Raw genomic sequence first — 15839 nt, 5'->3', positions numbered from 1 at the left:
TAATGCGCGAGCCAGGATTGAATCTGTGCCCTGTCTTGTCCTGACTGAAACGTAGGGCGAGTTATGTAACGTCTCAGTGTGTCAGTCTCCTGATCTGTAAAATGGGGATGAATAGGACGATCGGTAACAATCAGTGCCCGGCACAGAGGAAGCATTCACCAAAGGCTGGTTATCATCACTGGCGAGAGGAGCTCAACTAAAGATACCGAATGCGGTAAGCTGGCCTTGATGCAAGTGGGGTTTTCTTCAAGTTCTAACTCCACAGGTATTACTTCCTGGAGGCTTACGTGAATGAATTAAATTAAATTAAATATAGCACATTAACACTGTTTCATGCGACATCACCTCGTTGTCTGGGACTTCAACGCCGCTGAAATTCCTTTCTGAAAGATCTCTGGTGAGGTCCTAGTTGCGTGATTTCTAGCATCTCTAATTTCCCACTTGTTTGGCATTGCACCGCTTAACACTGTATCTGTCTTTGAGAAAATACTTCTCTGCTCCTTTGCCCTTGGCTGAATCCTCGTCCATCTGGACCAGAAGGAAGGCAACTTCCATGGTTGCTGTTCTGTTTGGTTTTGCTGACGTTCTAGATTCTGCTTGTCACCTGTGTTGTCCATGTCCGTTCTGGTATTTCCTCCAGTCTGCTTTTCTAGCCCTGCCTCTTCTTCTGAGAGCGAGGCCCAGCTTTTCCCAGCATCCATGATATCAACTCAAAGTTTGCCAGCTCTGTCTTTCCCTGCCAAACCGATGGCCCCCTGTTGCTATGCTATCATGAGCAGTGGCCGACCACTCGTCCAACTAACCATCACAGAACCAGAAATGCAGAATAAAAGCAGGACAAGCCAGTGACAGGGAGACTGCATAGCACGGTGGCCAAGTGCATTGCTCTTGAGTTCAGGCTGCTCAGGTTCAAGTCCTGGCCCTATTAACCTATTAGCTGTAGGACTGTGGGAAGTTATTTATCCTTTCTGTGGCTCGGTTTCCACAACTATAAAACAGTTATGATAGCAGCCCCACAGTGTAGAGGGGTGGTAAGGATCAGGTGAGTTGGTATACCTCAAGCACTGAGGAGAGTACTTGGGACACGGCACTAAATGAGGATCGGCCATCACCACAACTATTCTTCACGAATATAACAGGAAAATGTGAGTGAGTCAGGCTCGGCAGGCTTTGTAGGCAAATGTTTTATGGTCTTTAATTTACTTTCTACTAGTGAATAAACCACGGTGGTTGGCAGAAATGAAGCAATTAATTGGAACCCAATGTTGGCTATGATTAGCAACAAACCATGCTCTGTTTTCCCAAATGGCAGCCTGATAAATGGGATAGACGATGCCTCCTAGTCCATCAGAGCCAGCAAGGTGTTAAAAGACCACCGATGCAGCGGCCACCCAACTGAGGAGCACCCAAATCATGTGGGGAGCTTTTAAAATGCAGACTCCCAGGGCTCAGATTCTGAGTTTGTGTTTCAGTAGGTCTGGGATGGGTCCCAGGAATCTGGAGATGTCATCATCCACATTTGGGATCCACTGATTCAATCCATTCCCTTCCTGTCAAAGATAATGAAATGAAGACCCAGCAGAATTAGCCCACCTCCCCACCATCTCAGAGTGAATAAGAGGCAGAGCAAGGCTCACACATCACAGATGTCTCCTCCAGCAAAACCATCTCTAGAAAGTGAAACAGAAATGAGTCATACACGGAGGGCTTAATCTTGAAAGGTGATTTGATATGAGCATGTCAGCGTCTAGGTCATTATAAGAAAAGGTAGGTTCTGGCCAGGGTCCGTGGGTTCTTCCATTGGCAGAGAGAATTGCCAGTGAGAGATGTTTCTGGCCTGTGAAGTCATTCAGTGACAATAGCGTTTAAGGCCAGTGCAAATGAAACCAAAGCCTGTTTTTATACCTTTTTGTACCAAGCAGCCTTTTTGAATCTTCTTGTGATGCATTCTTTTGTATGTCCCAGAACAACTTATCCAGAGCTCAGGAACTAAACTCCTGCCAAGCACAAGATTTCTCCCTGGAAGTTCCAGCAAGGATGAGAAATATGATTTCTAAATTGCTCACTACAAACCCCTCTGACGTTTGGAAAGCAGCTCATGGTCAGCTGTGGTTTTGGCAATCACAGCCTAGAAACGGCACGTGTTGTCTTTGTGATTAGCACAGGCAGCCACAGAATCTGCGACGATGACCTCATGACTCAAGTGTCCACACTCTTGGCAGAGCCCAGGGTCCTCTCCGAAGACTCTCCAAGGGGTCTCACTAGAAAAAGAAGGCCAAGCTTTGTCACTAAGGGGCCAGTGTCTGACACGATCTTTGGTTCAAATAGCATAGTGCTTGAAAAGTCCAGAAAACAGCAAGTTCAGTAGAGAAAGGCTCATAGACACTCCACTCAAAAACCTACATGATCGGGGCACCTGGGTGGCTCAGTTGGTTGAGCGTCCGACTTCAGCTCAGGTCATGATCTCATGCTCCGTGAGTTCAAGCCCCGTGTCAGGCTCTGTGCTGACAGCTCAGAGCCTGGAGCCCGCTTCAGATTCTGTGTCTCCCCCTCTCTCTGCCCCTCCCCTGCTCATGCTCTGTCTCTCTCTGTCTCAAAAAATAAAAAAAAACAAAAATTAAAAAAAAAAAACCTACATGATCAATCCATAGTCACTTTGGAATGTGCATCCTGCATGTGAGAGCTGTACCCAGAACTGAGCAGAGACTGTGACAGAAAGAGCTGACATGAGGGGGGTTCTACTGGTCCAGAGAGGGTCTTGATTCCTACATGCTTCCTCTACTTCTCCAAGAGATCATCTTTTTTCTTTTTCTTTTCTTTCTTTCCTTCTTCCTCTTTCTCTCTCTCCTCCTTCTCTCTCTCCTCCTTCTCTCTCTCTCTCTCTCCCTCTCCCTCTCCCTCTCCCTCTCTCCCTCCCTCCCGCCCTCCCTCCCTCCTCCCTACTGTTTCCTTCCCTTCCCTTCTCTTTTTCACTTAAGACTTGATCTGTTAAAAAGACAGAAACCCTATGGAGGAGTGGTTAGCACATTCTCTTTTCAGAAGGTGTTTGATAAAAGAAAGCAGTGAGCGAGCTTGACATCTGGAAAGGAAGAACAAGATTGAGAGCAGGAGGTGAATGGGGCACAGCAAATCTTCCCAGGCGGCAACATTTGCCAGGGGCTGACCCTGAGATCTGCTGTTCCCCATGTTACTGCATCTAAAAATCAGCAGGGGAGGAGGGGTGTTTTGAAAATGCAGATCCCGGGGCGCCTGGGAGGCGCAGTCGGTTAAGCGTCCGACTTCAGCCAGGTCACGATCTCGCGGTCCGTGAGTTCGAGCCCCGCGTCGGGCTCTGGGCTGACGGCTCAGAGCCTGGAGCCGGTTTCCGATTCTGTGTCTCCCTCTCTCTCTGCCCCTCCCCCGTTCATGCTCTGTCTCTTTCTGTCCCAAAAATAAATAAACGTTGAAAAAAAAAAAAATTAAAAAAAAAAAAAAAAAGAAAATGCAGATCCCTAGATACCTCGCAGGCTGTTTCAGGTGGGGTGGGGCCCTGGAACCTGCATTCTCCAGGCTTCCTGGCCATCCCGGGGGTGCACATGGTGCCTCTGACACTGGGAAACACGGCTGACTCCTTGCATGTCATGGGGAGCAAAACTGGTGGATGGCTGTGTTGTGTCTAGCTTTGTGACCTTGAGCAATTCACCTTAGCGCCTCTGATTCCTCATTTGTTGTTAATACTTCTCTCACGTGGATGTCTTGAGAATTACATAAGGTGGGTGCGAATGTATTTTTTAGAAATGTAAAGCAACATAAAATGTAAAACATAAATCATAATCCATTTTTTTCTTTCTCACTCATTTATAACCCATATTTAGAAATGCTGGCAAAGTGCTTCTGAGGGATTCCAGATATGAAAAAAAAAATGTTCCTGGAGGCCCAAATTTGGATACTGTGTAGTCCGAGCCAGTTTTCAGTGAAAATCAAATGGTCTCTAAATTTAATAAAGAGCAGCACGAATTTCCAGTACAGTGAATTTTAAATGGGTAGCCACACTGCATAAGATCAGCCTAAGGAGGGATGGAGCTAGGCTTAAGATGAAATCATCCCACACACTTACGGAGCAAATAATGTTCATTCTTACTGTACCGAACAATTTGCTCAGACTGAGCCAAGATCCTAAATGAAAAACACATTCAATTTGGAAACAATTTTTATAGCTCCAATAACTTCTTTAATTCCCTTCTCTTATTAATTATTAAGGAAAGTATGTACAAACCAGCATTTTGTTTGAGAGTCAGGGGGTCCTTGTTCTGTCCTCATGAACACTGTATGAGCATACCCCACCCCTACCCCCAAAGCCCAGGTGAGATACCCCGCAAAAGATCTTCCCATGCACACTCTGACCTTAACTAGACCAGCCTCAGAGGAAGGCTAAATATGTTCTGAATCCCAGAGAACAACCCACTGAAATCAAATTTCCAAGGAATTACATTGATCTTCACACACACACACAAACCCTTAAAAGGGTGTGACCAAAACTTTGTTCTTGAGCAAGGGTTTGGAAATGAAGCATGATTTACAGCTTAAGTTTTCCTAAGTGCAGAGAGACCCAGATGTGGACATCAAAATAAATTTAAACATGCTTCAAATTCTTTCTCCACTGTCAAACTGGGACATATATCTCCAGGTTTTTCTTCCCATCTTTTCAAAGGAAAAATAGGTCACGAGCAGCCTTTGTTACAGATACACAACTGCTAACAACCAAACCACAGCGATGGTCTCCCACCAGGCCTCTTGCCTGAATATTGTCTTCATGGAGTTTATGTTTCAGGAACCTTTGGGTCCTATCTGTGCTTAATCTAAATTCAAATTCCTTTCCCTGCCTTACAAAGCTCTGTATAATCTGGCCCCGACATTGGGCCGCTTTCCCCTTCCCCGGTATGCATCAGCCACAGAGGCCTTTTCCTTGGCCTTGACCACATCAGGCTTACACCAGCTGTCCCTTTTGCCTGCAATGCTTGCCCAGGACTGCTCCTTTTTGACATTGGGGTCTCCATTTAAAGTTTCGATTCCTCAGTGAGACCTTCCCCAACCACCCACATCTGAAGTAGTTAGTTGTCTGATCACTTTCGATCACAAGGTCCTATTTAATTCTCTGATACTTCAGCTGATACTACTCTTGAACATTTGTAGTCTGGCTTACTGTCTTCTTCTTTAAATGCAGTGTAAGAACAGGCATGTTGTCCGTAATGACCACCATGGTATCCCCTGCGCCTAGAATGGCACACAGTAGGCCCACAGATACATACTGGGTTAGTGCGTATGAAAACAGGGAGGCTGTCTGATCTTAGGGCTCAAGCATTAATGGGCCTTTACAGAAGCGTCACTCATAGACCCAGGGAGTATGTATCGCTTTCCTCAGCTGGAGCTAATTTAATTAAAAAACTAACTCAACCTTTTCATTTATTCTTTGTAAAATTTAATGTTAACCATATTATTATTATTAATTAGAGAAGTTGTCCTAAAATCTGAAACACATCCCAACAACCACAAGAGAGTCTGACCCAACGCACAACCTTGAACTTGAATATATGAGAGGACAACATATGTCACTGGGTTTGAGTTTCATCACAGCCTAAATTACTCTCTGGAAACAAATTCAGCAGATTAGTTCTTAAGCACATGATTGGGGCAGTATAGCCAATGCTACCCTGATCATCTGGAGAGGTTTCATCTGAGTTATCTGGTAAGGGGATTAACTGGGATACTGGGGGAGACTCAAACGTTAACTACCATTTAAGTGTAATTCTAGATCTAGGAAAAAGCAATTTGTTAAGTACAGGTTATGTCAAATTTTTGTTCGAGCCTTTAAATGAGGTTACTATTTTTCTAGAACCAATTGGTGGAGTCTAAATATAGTTCACATGCTTGTAAGGTCAGTGAAGGGCAGCAAGCATACCGGTGATGTATGCGGTTATGTTGATGACAAATTGAGCTTCAGCCGTGAGCATCTACCCAGAAGCAAAGGGCAGCTGTGTTGGCTCGGATTTTGGCCACCGAGGTCTTTCCGCTGCAGAGGGATAAACTGTTTTTTTGACAAATGTATGTTAGGAGCTGTTAGTACTTTTGACAAATGATATGAAAGCCAACAGTGGTGATTCAGTAAATAAAATTCAAATCAATTTTTGTCCATTTTAATATGTTATCCCCTTTCCCATTAAGGAAGAGGGGTCACAAATTTTGTAATAGCACATGAGACAGTGAGAAAAGGCTCTAAGTTAAACTACACAAATCAGCATCTCCTCAAAAACAGGGAAGGGGAAAAATGAAACATGTTGGCCTCTGTATCTGTCAACTGACTCCCGAGAAACTCCTAGCACTTTGGGCCATTTATATGAATTTGCTCTTCAAGACTAGGCCAGACCTCCTTGAGAGAATGGAATGAGAACACAAGCTTTTGAAGTCCAAGAAAAGAAAGAAATATTATGATTTTCTGCTCATATCCTAAGGCATACCAATATCCATAAAAACCAATGGCATCTCTTCTCATATTTATTTGCCTACTAATGCCAGCCATTAAGTCCCCAACGTTTATAATCCTGAGGCCAGTGGGAGAAAAACAGCACTTATGGGGAAAAAAAAAAAAAACTTGGACAAATTCAGAATTACTATTTTAAATAATGCTTTTGCTTTTTCAGATTTCTACCTCAGTAATTCTGGCTGTCAGCACTTAAAAGTGCCTTCCAGTCACTATTCAAAACCCTCCATACAATGCCGCACACAGCTGATCTGTTCTTTATTCAGAATAAAGCTAATGCACTCTGTGGGCATTCCTTAAAGCACTTCAAAAGCCAGTCATTAGCAAGAACGTAAACAGAAATATACCACATCATAATTACCAAAACTATGGGCACTCTCAATGTGAGAGAGAATTTTTTTTAATATCTCAAAATTACCAATTTTTTTTTAAACTGTGAAGGGTCCCTTTTTTGTTGTTGTTATCAAATAACACCATCTTTAGGCTCATTATAGTTCAATGCAGTTAGATTCACCCTAGGGTTTTTACTTTTCCTTCGCTCTCAGTCAGATTCTGAAAAACAGGTCTTCCGTTAACTAGCTCCCTGGGGGATCTACCCTTCCTTAACTGGCCTGCATGGGAGGGCCGACCTTCTAATTTTACAGCAAACGCAGAGTATTTGTGGGTGGGACGTGCTTGCTGAGTTCATCTGGACCGGCTCCCACCCTGACTGTAGAATTCCTCTGACAGTACGTGTGCCATCTGGGTGTCATTTTGCTGTTATAATCCAAACGAATTTCCTGGGTGACATAATGACAAGCCAAGTGGAAACTGTGTTAATGCCACATGGAATGCACATGACGGTTACCCCAAAACTCTAGAGCCAAATCTCTCCTTCCTCAAGAGCAAATCCTCTGTTTTCCTTATATTACCCTCAGGGATTCTTTACCACCCTCAAACCCAGAGCGATCCCACGATACAGAAAGGAGCTTGAGAAAGGAATACAAATTAGTCCCACAACTAGGAAAAAAAGGCCCCAATTCTTCCATTTTATGTCACTACTCACTTTAGCAAAAGCTATGACGTGATGGCTATGACGAGTGAGGGGGTGAGATACCCGAGCACAGCAGACAGCCCTCAAGGGGACCCCAATGACTCTGCCTTCTGCTGTTCAGGCCTTTGCATAATCCACCCCTGCTTTGAGTGTAGGCCTGGCCAGTGACTTGCTCCTAACCAAGAAAACATAGCAAAGTTGATAGGATGTCACTCCCAAGACTCTTACAGTGAAAGATTCTCCTCGCTGGCTTGGTGCAGTAAATATCGATGCTGAGAAGTCCACATGGCAAAGAGCCGTGGGAGGACTGCAGGCAGCAATTAGCAAAAGTTGGGCCCTCAGCCACACAGCCGAAGGAAATACATTTCACCCCTAACGGAACGAGCACGAAAGCAGATTCCTCCCTGGTCAAGCCTCCAGGTGAGAACACAGCCCAGTGAACACCTTGACTGTGGTCTTGTGAGACCATGAACAGAGGATCGAGCAAAGCTGTACCCAGACTCCTGACCCACAGAAACCGTGAGATGAGAAATGTGCAGTTTTAAGCCACTAAATTTGTGGTAATCTGTTATGCAGAAATAGAAAACTAGTTCACTGGGAGAAAAAATGAGGGTCACAATTCCTTCTCTGTGCACCCTGAAAAGGAACCAAGGTTACTCTAAGTCTGGCTAGAGAGTGCTTTGCTGGCCTCCTGCCTCTGCAGGTAATCATGGGAAGAAACGTTCAGATAGTGCTGGACAGAGCCAGTCCATTGAGCACATGTCAACCCCTCCAAAGGAGGCCTCTTAGCTTCGTAGATGTTCTGGATCCCACAATGGAAAGCTTATTAACCAGAGAAACTTCTTAAGCTGGCAATGAAAAATAATGGGCATAGTGACATGTTCTAAAATCTTATTATACTATAAAGGGAACTTCTAAGTAGCTTTCCTTAAAATTCCTGGAAATGCAGAACAGTAAAACAATCAATCTGTCTTCATCTGCCTATAGCTCACGTTTTTGCAAATAAGTTCCCATCACATCTCTATACCTGTGAGTCCATACCATATTTCCAGAATATATGTGAATTAAAAAGAAAGAATGCCTAATGGGAACTTCCACTTTGAAGGGGTTTCTATAGACTAGCTACAAAACTTCATGTGTTAATCTCTCCCTATGTTAACTCTTAATTCTGTTTCTTAGGCTTTCAATAATCTCTTCATAGCTTTTTAACAGTTTTTTCAAGAACTTTAAAATTAACCACCCAAGGCTGCTGATATCAAACTATGCAAAAGGTAACTTCAGAATACATAGCCCCTATCATACGTGAAGCATAAATACAGAAATTACAGCTGAAGACTGAATTGAAACCAATTATGACTCTTAAATATATGTTCAGGATTTCATCAAGGGTCCTCGCTTTCTCTTATTTAATGTCAGTGTGAAATATCTGGTGAATGGCAAGGTTACCTAACATTTGAAATATTTAGCTCTTAGTTGAAACTTTACTACGTATCATGATTAGGCAGCTGATTCTGATATTAACCCATTCCTGATACTAATCATGATACATGCTATACATTTGGATAACCTCTAAGGTTCCTTCTAGTGTTAATAGTTCATAATTAGTCTTACTTTTTGAGTACTATGAAGGGTCTAGAGGTATTAAGTGAAAAAAGACATAATATCACCCATATAATGATGATAACGGTTACATAAAATGGAGTCTGAATCCATATTTTGTGTTATTGCAGATGTTATACTTCCAGAAATTTCCAGAGGGACAAAGCCCGGCAAAGGTCTTGAAGCTGGCAGTCTAGGTTGAGAGTCTTGGATCTGCTACACTCAAGGCAAATCAAAAGTCTCAAGTCAGGGAGTTAGGTCAAGTTAGGGAATGTAACCAGTAATCACTCGACAAATATTTGTTGAGCACTTGCTAGGTATTGGCACAGTCCCGGTGCAGGGTTTACAGCAGCAAATAAGACTGACAAGACCTCTGCTTTCAGGGGAGTAGGGGAGACAAATAACTAGCCAGCAAGCCAACAACTGTGAAGGTGACTTCTAATAGTGGAAAGTGAACATATTACTGAGGTCCTGTGCTTGCTAGGCTGTGTTGTGGCACGAGAGAGTCCTCACAAGTGAACAAAACAGACATAGATTCCCACCCTCACAGAGATCGCATTCTAGCAGCAGAAAGAAATAATAACACAAGTTGTAATAAGTAGGTAATTGATATACTGGGGTTAGAAGGTGATAGGTGCTGTTTTATTTAAAAAAAAAAAAGAGAGAGAGAGAGAGAATAGAGGTGATTAGAAGTGTGTGTGTAAAGGGGCAGTGAGTGGCCACAATTCTGAATGGGGCAGTCAGGGAGACACCAATAAGAAGGCGACTTTTGCGCAGGCTTGAAGGAAAAAAGTGTGCTCTGAAGGAAGCAAACAGGGGCAGAGGGGAGTGACTAGAGGGGGCTGCAGGGGACTCCTTCAGATGGAGTGGCCAGGAAAGTATTTTCTGAGAAGATGGCATTTTAGCTGAGACCTTCCATGTCAAGGAGGAGCCTGCCACACAAAGACCTGTGAGCAGAGGAAACTGAAAATGCACAGGTCCTAAGGCAGGATGCAGTTTAGCACAGAGGAACAGAAAAACAAGAGTGACTGGGCGTATGGAACAAGGAGATGGGGCCGGGGATGTGTGCAGGAGCCAAATCATACAGAGTTAAGTCAAAAATGTCAACTTTCATCTTCATTGTTCCCCATCTCTGCTACACTGTCTGTGGATCCTGTTCACCAGTCACAAACACATTCTATCATCTCCTATCTTTAAAGAACCACCCCATCCTCCTAGCTGCCACTCAGTGTCTTTATCCCTCCCCGCCAAATTTCTCCAAGGAAGAGTCCAGACACGCGGCCTCCACATCCTGTCCCCGCCCCCCCCGCCCCCACGTCTTACTCTTCAGTTCACTCTAACTGGATCCTTCCCCTAACACTGCTCTTGCAAAAGCCACCAAGTGATTTCTGTGCATCCAAGTCCAAAGGCCACTCACTGGTCCTTAATTTATCTGACTTGCTGCTCTTTGGCATAGGTAACCGAGGTAACCAACCACGCCCTCTTTCCAGAAACACTCCTCTCTCTCCGTGACACCATAACCATCCTCATTTTCTCCAGGGTCTCTGGCCTCTCCTCAGCTGCTCTTCTTGGGAATGACCCACAGAAAAATATAAGTGCTCAGGGGGGTGGGGGGGGGGAATACTTAGGGGCCTTGGTTAAGTAAAAGCACATTCATCAGCCTTGACTGCCTTGGCCCAGGGCAAGTCACAGTGTCCAAGAAACACTCTGGTGGAAAAGATAGAACCAGAGAAGTGAGACCTAGGCTTGCATTTACTAACTGACTTTGGGCAAGAAACTGTGTCTCCTGGACTCAGTCTTCTTGCCTGTAAAATAGGGATGTTAATAGCTGCCTGGCAGGGCTGTTAATGAAGATCAATTAATTTATCCTTCTCAAGTCCTCCAACTAGGGTCTGGCACTCGGTGGGTGCTATTCTGGGGTTACTGTCCTTCTGAGGCTCAAAAAGAAAACCTTCTTCCTGAATAACAGAGGAAAGAAAAATAACATTAAAGAGAGAAAAACCACCAAATTGTTCTAGGTAGAGTCACTGCTAATGCCCCACAAACAAATGAACTTTGCCTTTTAAGCCTGAAATCCCCAGGTGTGGGACGAGACTTCTAACATACAAAATCCCTTTCCATTTGTCAACTGGAAGCAAATACTAGTCATGTCTCAACACTGCAACCCCCCACCGCAAATGTACTTGACGTGTCTGGACGTTACGGAGTCAGAGGCAGTATGGGGCACGAACCCAGCTCTGGAGCCTGGACCGCGGTCCTGCCGCCCCACTTCCTAGATGTGGGACTGCGAACAGACACCTCGGGCTCCCTGTGCTTCTGCACGCTCAAGTGTCGGATGGGACTGATTACAGCAGATACCTCGTGGGATTGTTTTGAAGACAAAATGAGTTAATATAAAGTCTTCTGAACAGCACCTGGGACAGAGTAAGCTCCTACTGAATATTAAGATGAGAACAGTGACTATGATTTTCAGTCCCACTGTCACTGGCATGCTCTCTTCAAACCCACAGGGTGATCTGAAATCAGATATCTGAATCACTTGTCCACACCTGTCATTTTCCCGTATAAAACAACCCACTTTTCTGTGTGTATATAGGAAATAGATGTCGCTGGGTGTTTTCCATCTGCCTCCCTGGATCTGCTCTCCCTCTGTCATGTTCCAGAAGGCTGGCCTCCTGCCTCAATTGGCTTCCTTATTATCCTCCGGCTTCTGGCTGGATTCAGCCCATGGGAGGCACCGGAGGGGACAGAAGAGAGGAAGGAAAGTGAGCTCAAGGTGTCGATTCCTCTAACTCCCTGTCTGCTGGGTCACCACGGGCAACCTCTTCCAGAGGCCACAGCTCTGGCCAGGCTTCCCTCTCCCACGCAACAGCCACTCTCCCCAGGGTTTGATAATTCCTCTTTCAAGTCTAGCGTGGGTGAAGATTCCTCTCTGTTACAAGCCCTAGGATGTTTCATCATCTCTTGCTGTTTTCCTTAACCTTGAACACGTGGTTTTAAATAGTCCCTTCATCGAGATCTCCTAAATTACCTGATTGTTTCCTGCTGGGATCTAGACTGACAGCACGCTTCGTGACATCCACACAGAACGTGCCGGAAGGGTGACACCTTGAACACTGTATACAGGCGAAAAAAGAGCAGCTGAGCCAGAAGGTCGAGACTCTCCCCCAGATCACTCTGCTTCCGGCTCTTGTCATCCGAGCTGGTAACTTAGGCGGACGACAAAGTGAGGGATTCCTATCACTCTCAGCACTCGCTGTCCTCACCGACCTTCTATGCAGGTAAATGTTATTCCCTGGCAACTTGCAGGATAAGAGGACTTTCTACTGCTCCAGCTCTCAAACGATCAAAGTGTCCTGTCCATCCACATTCAATGCACCGAGCCATTTGCTACCGTGCCCTTGAGAACAAGTTCAAACACAACGCTCTCCAGCACCACCTCACCTTTTCCAAGCTGGCCTGGTGGAACAGGAGTTGAAAGATACATCCTGGAGCTCTCCCTGTGAACAATCAAGCCAGCAGTCATACTGGATGCCCCAGGGCGGCAGCTCTTAATTATAACCAGAAGCTTAATTTTAGAAGGTGACACCGACAGCAGCTTTCGGCTTCACAATATGAATTAATCATTAATTGCATCTGTAGGTCATAGTCTATATGAGAAAATTAAGAAATGTTTGCGGGCTGCTTCGGTCATGAACCACCGGCCCAGGTAAGTGAAATGGCAAAGCCTGTTTCCGGACCCAGGTTAAAGGCAGTTCTAAGGCAGACAAGTCCTGGTGCAGAGAAGCTGTGCTTGTCTTGTAGAAGACTTTCTGTCCGTTTGATGTGGACCCCAAACACGGAAGAGCAAGGTTGACATAAAACATCAAGATTTTCTTTTTATTTTATTTTATTTTATTTTATTTTATTTTATTTTATTTTATTTTTTTACTTTTTTTTTTTTTTTGAGACAGAGACAGAGCATGAACAGGGGAGGGGCAGAGAGAGAGGGAGACACAGAATCTGAAACAGGCTCCAGGCTCTGAGCCATCAGCCCAGAGCCCGACACGGGGCTCGAACTCATGGACCGCGAGATCGTGACCTGAGCCGAAGTCGGACGCTTAACCGACCAAGCCACCCAGGCGCCCCAACATCAAGATTTTCAATACAGTCATGATATTTTGATTATCATGATAATTTTGATTATCAAAATCATGATTATCAATAATAATGCTGAAAGTTACATTTTCTTAGGAGGATGGAAAATGGGCCTAAAAATGGAGCCAGAAAAGAGTCATTCAACATAGAGGAAAGGGAGCCAGGACACATGAGACAGAGAAAGGAAGGAAATTCCGGAAGATCAGGCCTACCACATCGTTCAAGGGTGGCATATAATTCACGAGTCATGACTTAAGCATGAACGCCTTCCTGCAAAACCCACATGTAAGCAACATTAGCAACCTCTGAAAATGGTGCTGTTTCTTCCAGAACACCACACGACTGATGAGTTGTAATTGTATTTACTCAGGAGATGCGCTGAAGAGCTATGTACAAATCAGATTTTTCTTGTACAGAGAATCATATTTCAAGTGCGCTGAGGGAATCGAGCTTTATGGACAAAATCCTCACGTGAATAAAGCCCTTGCCCCAGGCCCTCTCTTCCTTTATGTGCATGAGGTGAAGCAGTCAGCGTATGTATGCAGGCATGCCCAGTATGCGTGTATTTAGGTGGTTTAAAGAATCTCAGGTTTCTGGTCAGCAAAAGACTCTAAAGTGACTAAACGTCACATCAAATGTTTACTAAGAAAAGACAGTCTGGAGTCAGACTAAGCAGATACAAAAAAGCTTTTATTCAGATGCCTTGGTGACCATTCAGAAGTTAATGGATTAAAGGTTTAAAAAAAAAAAAAGGCTTAACCTTTAAGGAAGTCACAAGAGAATAAAGGTAGAGATTTAGCCTGAGACAGGCCTTCTCCAACAGGTGGCTACACGCCTTACCTCAGGGCCCCTAGAACCCTAGGAGAATTTATTGAGATTTTAATTTCTAAAATAATCCAATCTTATGCTCTCAACGTTTGCACTAAATTATTTTATTAGTTATAAATGGGGAAAAAATCCTCTACAGGGACAGTTTGCAATTAAAAGACATTTTTATAGTATTATTTTCATCTATCCTTAAAGAATTTTTAAAAAAAAAATTTAATACTTATTTTTGAGACAAAATGTGAGCAGAGGTGAGGTGGAGAGAGAGAGACACACAGAATCCGAAACAGGCTCCAGGCTTCAAGCTGTCACAACAGAGCCTGATGTGGGGCTCAAACTTGTGAACCTCAAGATCATGAGCTGACCCGAAGTTAGATGCTCAACTGACTGAGCCACCCAGGTGCCATTTAAGGATTTTTTTTAATTGAAGTATCAGATTATTCTCTTTTAAAGGGGAGTTATAATCCTATGGTATTGAATTTGAATGGGAAGTATCAGCATTAACTCATGATGTATTTTATTAAAAAAAAATGTATCTCCCAATTCTGGCCGTTAAATTGGCCTAGAAATAACAGCCACCCCAGTATCAAGGAGTAGTCCCAGGGGATCAGGGTCTTTCCCATTTCTCCCTAAAAGAAACAAGATTCTTAGGAGAAATGGTTGATTCCAGATCTGGCGCAGGAAATATGAAAGATGAAACTGAAACATCGTATCACCAGAAACAGGAGAGTTGTCAAGGACTACAAGGATTCTGTCAAAAGGATTCAGGAGCCAGCTTTAATAGGCTCCTACTGGCCAAACTGTAATGGGGGAAAACACATCAAAGGTGTTTAAATTCATGGCACTAAAGTCAAGGGTCACAATAACACCTTCTCCTCACTGGTTAACCTCCAGGAGAATGTCAGCAAACCAACTCCTTATTTCAAAAAGTGGTAAAAACAAAGAAAAAGAATCAAGCAATTATCCTGCCTTGCCCGTGTGAACTGTAATTAATTAAAAGTAACCAGATAGGTGATACAGGGACATTTCTCTTTATAGAAGACATCCACCTGATAAAGAGGAGGATGGTAAAATTAGAAAGTTATCATTTTGTAATGCCCAATACATGAATGGATTTAGAAAAACCATTCATGAAATAGTTTTGCAAAAAACAACTGAAACTGCATCTGATAAAACCTCTAGATCTGGCTACCAATTTATATAAAAGGCAGAGAAGAGACAGCATGTTAAATGACATCACAGGGGACACCAAACAATATATAGACTCTGGGACATCCTATAGGAAAACTGACCCCTTTTTTTCCTGCAAATAAATTATAAAGGAAAGAGAGAGATAACAGAAAATGTCAATGATGGCAAGCTATATTCAGATTTTATGCCAGTCCATTTTGTATGGTACATATAAGAACAGCTTCAAGAACCCTTACACACACACACACACACACACACACACACACACACACACACACACACTTACACACCCCCTGTATGCACCTATAAATATAATCATTGCTTTAAAAATTACTAGAAAACTGTAACAGTTTTATAGTATTTAAAAAAATTTTTTTAATGTTTATTTTTGAGAGAGAGAGACACAAAGCACGAATGGGGGAGGGGTAGAGAGAGAGGGAGACAGAATCCAAAGCAGGTTCCAGGCTCTGAGCTGCCAGCACAGAGCCCAATGCGGGGTTCAAACCCATGAACCATGAGATCATGACCTGAGCCGAA

At 43.8% G+C, this 15839-nt stretch overlaps 1 protein-coding gene across 6 annotated transcripts in view; it reads right to left on the bottom strand.

Moving 5' to 3' along the window:
• APBA1 (amyloid beta precursor protein binding family A member 1) overlaps positions 1-15839 on the bottom strand; it is a 206170-nt gene that overhangs the window by 161683 nt on the left and 28648 nt on the right. The window lies entirely within an intron of this gene.

The sequence above is a fragment of the Herpailurus yagouaroundi genome, unplaced genomic scaffold, assembly GCF_014898765.1.
Source record: "Herpailurus yagouaroundi ecotype Mexico unplaced genomic scaffold, PumYag 199, whole genome shotgun sequence".
NCBI lineage: Eukaryota > Metazoa > Chordata > Mammalia > Carnivora > Felidae > Herpailurus > Herpailurus yagouaroundi.
This window is presented reverse-complemented; position numbering and strand designations above follow the sequence as displayed.